Source organism: Meriones unguiculatus (assembly GCF_030254825.1).
Source record: "Meriones unguiculatus strain TT.TT164.6M chromosome Y unlocalized genomic scaffold, Bangor_MerUng_6.1 ChrY_unordered_Scaffold_25, whole genome shotgun sequence".
Classification (NCBI taxonomy): Eukaryota; Metazoa; Chordata; class Mammalia; order Rodentia; family Muridae; genus Meriones; species Meriones unguiculatus.
In genome coordinates this window covers 20,496,098-20,504,773 of record NW_026843710.1, presented here as the reverse complement: position 1 = coordinate 20,504,773, position 8,676 = coordinate 20,496,098, and positions in this window count along the sequence as shown.

Sequence of the window (8,676 nt, the reverse complement as noted above, 5' to 3'; positions counted from 1 at the left end):
AGAAATATATGACACTTTTCCTGAACTAAGAGTCTTGGACACAGGAACTGTCATCTCTGGGTTGTGTGCTTTCAGCTGAAGAGATTGAGGCATGTAGGGCTGACCACCCAAAAAGAAGCCATAAGTCCTGAAGAACTCTATACTTAATCACCTTGATCATACTTTATCTTACATATTTATTTATTATGATTTGTTCATTTTGTATTTCCTCTGCTGCCCCCTCCTTATTCTCCTTCTTGTACACCCAGCCTCATTCTTCTATCCCTATGCTCTTTCTAAAATTCCCTTGATAGTGGATGTCGTGCTCCCCCTTCTAACTGACCCTAGCTTACCATGTCTCATCAAGGCTGGCTTCATCGTCTTCCTCTGAGTCCTGATTCTCAGGGCATTGTTCTCCTTATATCCTCAATTCTTTCTACTTAGGAAACTCTTCATGCCTCCTCTACTGCAGGATATCCAGATCTATGAGTGGAAGGATAATCTCATTTATTGCTGCGTGTTTTAAGTTTTCTATGCATAATATCACACTGTGTGTCTCTGCATACACTCCGATTTAATGCAGAAGAAGGCATATCTTTGTAAACAATAACATGCCACTGGTCTGTCAGTTGAGGGCAGAGAGCAACCTATGTTAATAAAAAGTTCCTGGGTTGCTTTAAAATTTCTGTAGGATGGCCTGGCCCAACAAATCATTTAACTGCCACCCAATCCCCCTAGTGGAGGACTGGTTTGGTCACAATAGATGTCAAATTGGAACTTTAACCCCCACAATTTGGAGACTTCCTAATAAGTGAATCCATACCATGTTTGTCTTTGTATATTTTAGTTCCTTTATCCATAGTGTTTATTCCTGGTCCTGTTCCATTTAGCTGAAAATATCATGATGTCATCTTCTTAGCTGAATAATACTCCATTATGGAAATATTCCACATCCTCCAATATTCTCCGAAGGAGAAAATGTTACTCCTGTTCTTGTGTACTTGGAAGTTACTGGTAATTTAATCATTGTATTGAATGAGAAAGTATCAGGATAACTGTGTTCTTTTTGCCTAGAAGTCCCTCCATCTTCTTCCACTTACTGGTGATTTGAAGTGTAATGTCCCCTTGAAGCTCCTCTATTTACTTATGGAGTCCCCAGTAAAGAAATGTCTGGGAAGGGTTAGGAGTTATGGCATTGTTAGATAATATAATTCCTATTGGAGTTATATTATAGAAGGTTTTACTGTGAGGTTGATATGCCAATGAGAGGGACCACACAGAATGGAGCCTCTGTCTCTCAGTCTATACATTTTTTCTGTCAATCTCTATCTCTCTATTTGTTAATCTGTCTCTCTAGCTGTTTCTCTGTCTTCCTCTCTCTTCCTGCTGCTTGTAGTTCAGTATGAAAACCTCTCAGTTCTGCTGAAGGACTACAACAAGGTGACTGCTTGATGACTTGACATCCTGAATGATCTCTGTAAAAATATAAGGAACGTCCCAATTAAATGGTTTTTATTCAATGAGTTGCCTTGGTCAGGGAGCGTTTTTCAAGTAAGTAAGTCCCTGACTGAGGATATATCTGTGCATTTAAGAAAAAAATATGGACTCAGTGATAATGTGAAACTCACATTTCAAGGAGAAGTAAATTTAATTATGACCACTTGAAAGAAATATGTGACACTTTTCCTGAACTAAGAGTCTTGGACACAGAATGGTCTTCTCTGTGTTGTGTGCTTTCAGTTGAACAGATTGAGGCATATAGGGCTCATCACCCTTTCTCTCAAGCAGACTGTCCACTTGGCCCTTTTGATAACTGGCTCCTGAAATCTTACTGGCTTTCATCCATTTCTTGATATCATTCTCCATCTGAGACAATCAGCATGTGAGAGAATCTTGAGGTTTCCATGAACATGAGTAAACAAACTTACCTTAGTGTCCAGTACCTCTGATACTGTGCATATGTAACTTTTTCTTGTAAAACCCAATAAGCCTTTATCTCATCACTTTATCCAGATTCCACACCTTTATTCCTGCTTACCTCTCTGAAAATTTCTGGTAGAAAATGGTACTTTACTCTTCATTGAATTGGATACTTTGCTAAGTAGGGAAGCTTCACAGCAATGTGGGATTAACAGGAATTTATTAAGTGATAAGGTGCTCTTCTACTATGCTGTTGGATCTGAAATTTCTGAGGTTGTAACTTTGAAATGAGCAGATACTGGCATACTCACTAAATGTACATTCACATTCTTATTAATATAATAGGCAGGATGGGCCTGTGGTTCCCTGCAATATTAAGTCTTTAGAGAAGGGAAATCAGATAATTCCTGGAACTGGTTTGGCTCAAACAGGGAAAGATCTGTCAGTTTAAATGGAGAACTTAGGAGCAATAAAGGATTTGACAGCTGGTGCTGCTCCACACTTTGTTTGCCAACCCTCTATGAGCAGAGTTGCCTAGGCTGACCTGGCTGGATTGGCAGCTGTGTCCTATTCAGTTGTCAGTGAGCAATTCTCATTGTCTTGGTTTGCAGTTCTAACTAGGCCTTCAGTACAGAGATATATGTCCATGTTATATGCCTAGGACACAAGAGCAGAAGTTTCTCCTATAGTGGTCCTCCAGGCAAACCCTCCAAATGTAGTGTTATTGCTTGTTCAGAGGTGCCACCTGAACTCATGAGGTCTGAGGTAGCTGGGAAACCACTAGTTAAAGGCTAGGATTCTCTGCTACATAATGAGTTTCTAGACAGTATGCCTTACAAAGTCAAACTCTGCCCTCTTTAATGGAATCTGTTCTCCAGGTTAAAATTCAGTGTAAAAGTTGTCAACATATCATTTTTTTTGATTATGTGGGAAATTCATATACTATACATTACCCTCCTGGTCCATTGCTCCCAGTTTCAAATTCCTAACCATGTGTCACACAATTTTTTTTGTCTTTAAAATACATCAGTTGAAGGATGTGATGTTCATATATTCATTGGAACATGATTAGAGTCTCAGGGCCAACTTTAAAGAAAACTGAGTTCATCTTTGCTGCACGCTGGTACTACCCCCAAGAAAAAGCCATCAGTCCTGAAGGGCTTTATAATTCATCACCTTGATCACAGTTTTTCTTATATAATTATTTATTACATATTGTTCAATTTGTATCTCCTCTGCTGCCCCTCCCCCTCTCCTTGCAGTCCCACTCACCCTACTCCTTCTACCTTTATGACCTTTCTCTAGTTCCCAGATAGGATAGGTCTGCCTCGTCCTTCTGTTTGAACCTAACTTATCAGTTCTCATCAAGGCTGGCTGCCTCACTTTCCTTTGGGGTCTGATTCTCAGGACATTGTTCTCCTTGTGTCTTCAATTCCTTCTGCTTATGACACTCTTTCTGCCTCCTCTCCTGCAGGCTTCCCAGAGCTCTGAGGGGAGGGAGAATTTCATAGGAAAAGCCCATTAATACCTGGGTGTTTTAAGGTCTCTCTGTGGATAATTTTGGACTGTGGGTCTCTGTATGCAATCACATTAGATGTAGAAGGAAGCATCTCTGTGGATCCAAGAACATGACACTGATCAATCAATGGAGGGCAGAGAGCAGCATATGTTTATAACAACATCCTGGGTTGCTTGAAAATTTCCATAGGAAGAACTGGCTCAACAGCTTAATTCACTGCCACCCAATCCCCCGAGTAGAAGACTAGTTTGGTCACAATTACATGGCCTTTTGGAACTTTATCCCCCACTATAAGGAGATGTCCTAATAAATGAATACATGCTATATTTGTATCTCTACATTTATTTACTTCACTGGGGATGATTTTCCCTTCTTCCATCCATTTTATTGAAAATATCATGATATCGATATCATTTTCTTGGCTGCAAAATACTCTGTTATGGAAATATTACACATTTTCCCCAAAGGAGAGTATCAGTACTGTTCTTTAGAACTTGAAGTTGCAGAGACTTTATTCATTGTATTGAATGACAAACTCTCTAGATAACTATGTTCTTTTAGCCTAGAAGTCCCTCCATCTTCTTCTACTTCCTGGTGATTTGAATTGCAATTTCACCTTGAAGCTCATCTATTTACATGATGTGTCCCCCATGAGGAAATGTCTGGGAAGGGTTAAGGAGGTATGGCCTTGTTAGAAATATAATTCCTATTGGAGTTATATTGTAGGAGTATGTCCTTTGAGATTGATATGCCAATTAAAATGACCAGACAGAATGGGTCTCTGTCTCTCTTTCTCTGTCCCTTTATTTCTTTGTTTCCATAGGTCTAGGTCTCCCTATATTTGAATCTTTCTCTCATGTTCTTTCTCTCCCTGTCTCACTCAGTCTCCCTCTCTCTGCCTGCTGCTTGTAGTTCAGTATGAATAGCTCTCAGTTCTGCTGAAGGACTACAACAAATTGTATGCTTGCTGATGTGACATCCAGGATAGTCTGTGTAAAAATATAAGCAACATCCCAAATAAATGATTTTTGTTCAAACTTTGATATGCAAATGAGGTTGATATGCAAATGAAAGTGACCATACAGAATGGAGTCTCTGTCACTTTGTATCTGTATTTCTGTCAGTTTTTGTCTTAATATTTCTGAATCTGTTTCTCTATCTTTCTGTCTCTCTTTCTTTCTGTCTCTCTCTCTCTCTCACACACACACACTCACTCTGAGTATCTGCCACTTCTTGTTAAGTATGAAATGCTCTCAGTTCTGCTGAAGAAATACAACAAGATGACTGCTTGTCGATATGACATCCTGGATGGTCTCTGTAAAATATATAAGCAAGTTCCCTTTTAATTGCTCTTTCTCTCTCCATCTCTGTCTCTCTGTCTGCCAATTGTGGTTCCCTATGAAAACCTCTCAGTTCTGCTGAAGGAGTGCAGCAAGATGACTGCTTGCTGATGTGACATCCTGGATGGTATTTGTAAAAATATAAGTACAGTCCCAATTAAACACTTTTTGCTCAAAGATTTGCCTTCATGAGGGAACATCTTAACATAAGTAATTCACTGACTGAGGACATATCTATGAATTTCACAAATAATAATTGAATCTGTCATAATGTGAAGCTCACATGTCAAGGACTAGTAACTTTATTAAAAACCACCTGAAAGAATTCTGTGACAAATCAACTGAACTAAAAGTCTTGGACATAGGAACTGTCATCTCTGGGCTATGTGTTTTCAACTGATTGAGGCATGTAGGGCTGCTAAGCCTTTCTCTCATATAGGCTGTCCAGTTGGCCCTTTTAATAACTGGCTCCTGAAACTTTTACTGTCTTTCACCTGCTTCATGACATCATTCTGCCTCTCAGCCATTAGGCACCTGAGATAATCTCAACATTTCCATGGAGATAAGTAAACAAACTTTCCTCAGTGTCCAGTGTCTCTGATTCTATGCACATGTGACTTTTCTTGTGAAACCCAACAAGCCTTTATCTCATCCCTTTATCCAGATCCCACACATTTATTCCTGTTTACCTCTGTGACAATGTCAGGTAGGAATTGAAACTTTCTTGTTTATTTAACTGGACATCTTCCTAAGTAGGGCAGCTTCAAAGTGATGTGGGTTTAAGAGGAATATCCTGAAAGACAAGGTGGTCTCCTACTGTGGAGGATTGATTTCAAATTGATTTGAAATTTCCTAGGTTGTGACTTTGAACTGAGTAGTTACTGGCATATTCACTAAATATACCTTCACATTCTTATTGATATAATAGGCTGGCAGGGTTTAGGGTTTCCTGGGGTATTGTGTCTTTAAGAGCAGGGAAAAGAGAAGGAAACCAGGCAATTACTGGGACTGGTTTGAGTGAAACAGAGAAATGATGATGAGCATAATAGGAGAACCTTAGGGACAATGAACTTTGATAGCTGGTACTGTTCCACATTAGTTTTGGCAACCCTCTATGGGTAGGGTTGCCTGGGCTGACTTGGCTGGATCAGTAGCTGTGTCCTACTCAGTGGTCATTGAGGAACAAATTCTGGTCCTGTGGTTGAAATTTCAAATTGTGCCTTCAGAACAGAGAAATGTGACCATTATATATGCCTAGTATACAAGAGCTGCTGTTTTTCCTACTGTGGTCCTCCAGGCAAAACCTGTAAAAGTATTGTTAGTGCCAGGATGGCTAATTCAGAGGTGCCTCCTGAGCTCATGGGGTCTGAGGTAACTGGGTAAACACTAGTTCAAGGCTAAGATTCTTTGCTATATAATGTGTTCCTGGAAAGGATGCCTTACAAAGTAAAACTCTACCCTCCTTTAGTGGAATGTTTTCTTCATGTTAAAATTCATCGTAAAAGTTGTCAACATATTATTTTATTTCTTATGTGGAAATCTGATATAATATACTTTACACTTCTTTTCCATTGCTCTCATTTTCAAATTCCTACCCATGTGTCACACTATTTTTTTTTTCTTTAAAATACATCAATTCAAGTATGTAAAGTTCATATACACATTGGAACATGATTTGAGTCTCAGTGCAAAATCCCATAAAGAAAACTGAGTTTCTTTGGGTAGATGACACCTAAATGAACATCTGTACAAAGTCCCAATTTATTTCTAATATCAGAGATCAGACCTCTACTCTTGCCTGATGTGTCTAAAACAAAAAGGGGGAACTGTAGAGAGCTGCGGAATGCTATGCCTTAAAGATGGAGCTGGTTTCTGCCTTCCACCTTCCCGATGGTGAGTGCTCTCTGTCACGAACAAGTCCACATTTGGCTAAGGCCGAGGATCTGGCTTGCTTCCATGTATGTGGACCTATCTGCATTGCCCCCGTGGCACGCCTGGGTTGGCTACCCAGAGGCTATTTAAGCTGTGGGCTGGCTTTCCCCGGGGTCCGAGGATTGTTCAATGTTCCTGAATAAACTGCATTGAAAAAAAAAAAAAAAAGAAAACTGAGTTTATCCTTGAGACACCCTGGCACCACCCACAAGAAGAATCCATCAGTCCTGAAGAACTCTGTATTTCATTGCCTTGAAAACAGTTTTTCTTATATATTTATTTATTATGAGTTGTTCACTTTGAATCCCCTCTGCTGCTCCCTCCCCTTCTCCTTCCATTCCCAAACACCTTCCTTCTTCTACCTCTATGCTCTTTTCTCTAGTTCCCTGATAGGGAAGGTCCTCCTCTTCCTTCAGTCTGATCATAGCTTATCAAGACTCATCAAGGCTGGCTGTATCATTTTCCTCTGTAGCCTGGTTCTCAGGGCATTATTCTCCTTGTGTCCTCAATTCCCTCTACTTATGACCCTTCCTGCCTCCTATTCTTAGCCCTTTTAATAACTGGCTCCTGAATCTCTTACTGGTGTTCCCCTATTTCGTGACATCATTCTGCCTCTCAGCCAATCAGTACCCGAGAGAATCTTGTAGTTTCCAGGGAGATGAATAAGCAATCTTTCCTCAGGGTCCAGTATCTCTTATCCTGCACACACATGACTTTTTCTTGTGAAACCCAACAAGTCTTTATCTCATCCCTTCATCCAGATACCATACCTTTATTCCAGTTTACCTCTGTGACAATGTCAGGTAGGAAATGAAAAGTTAATGTTTATTTAATTGGACAGCTTCCTAAGTAGGAAAGCTTCAAAGTGATATGGGATTAAGGAGAATGTACCCAATGACAAAGTGATCTCCTACTGTGGCCTTGGATCTGAAATTTCCTAGATTTTAACTTTGAACTGAGTGGCTACCTGTGTACTCACTAAATATACCTTCACATTCTTATTGATATAATAAGCTGGCAGTTTCTAGGGTGGCCTGGGGCATTATAAAGGAGAAGGAAACTACACAATTCCTGGGACTGGTTTGGCAGAAACAGAGAAAGATTGGTGTATGTAATCTCCGGCTTCTATCTGACCCTAGGTCATCAGGTGTCACAGAGGCTTTCTGTATTGTCTTCCTCCGCAGTGTGATTCTCAGGGCATTGCTCTCCTTGTGTCCTCAATTGACTCTAGTTATGCCACTCTCCTGCCTCCTTTCCTACAGGTTTCCCAGAGCTCTGATAGGAGGGAGAATTTCAAAGAGAAATCTCTTTTAGAGCAGTGTGTTTTAAGGTCTCTGTGCATAATATTGGCCTGTGGGTCTCTGTATGTAATCATATTTGGTACAGAAGGAAGTATCTCTGTGGATACAAGAACATGACACTTATCTATCATGTGAGGGCAGAGAGCAATATATTTAATTAATAACAGCCTAGTTTGCTTGAAAATTTCCATAGGATGACCTGGCCCAAGAACTCAATTCACTGCCACCCTATTTCCATAGTGGAAGACTGGTTTGTTCACAATAAATGGCTTATTGGCACTTTATCCCCTACTATTAGGAAACATCCTAATAAGGGAATACACAGCATATTTGTCATTCTGTATTTTAGTTAATTCACCCAGGATGAATTTACTGGTTCCATCCATTTGCCTGAAATATCTTGATGTCATTTTCTTAACAGAATAATACTTCCTTATGGAAATATTCCACATTTTCTCCAAAGGAGATTGTGAGTCCTGTTCTTTAGAACTTTGAAGTTGCTGGGCTTTAATCATTATATTGAATGACAAACTATCAGGATAACTATGTTCTTTTAGCCGAGTATTCCCCCCATCTTCTTCTACTTCCTGGTGATTTGAATTGCAATATCCACTTGAAGCTCCATCTATTTAGATGTTGAGTCCCCAGTTAGGAAATTTCAGGGAAGGGTTTGGGGGCATAGCCT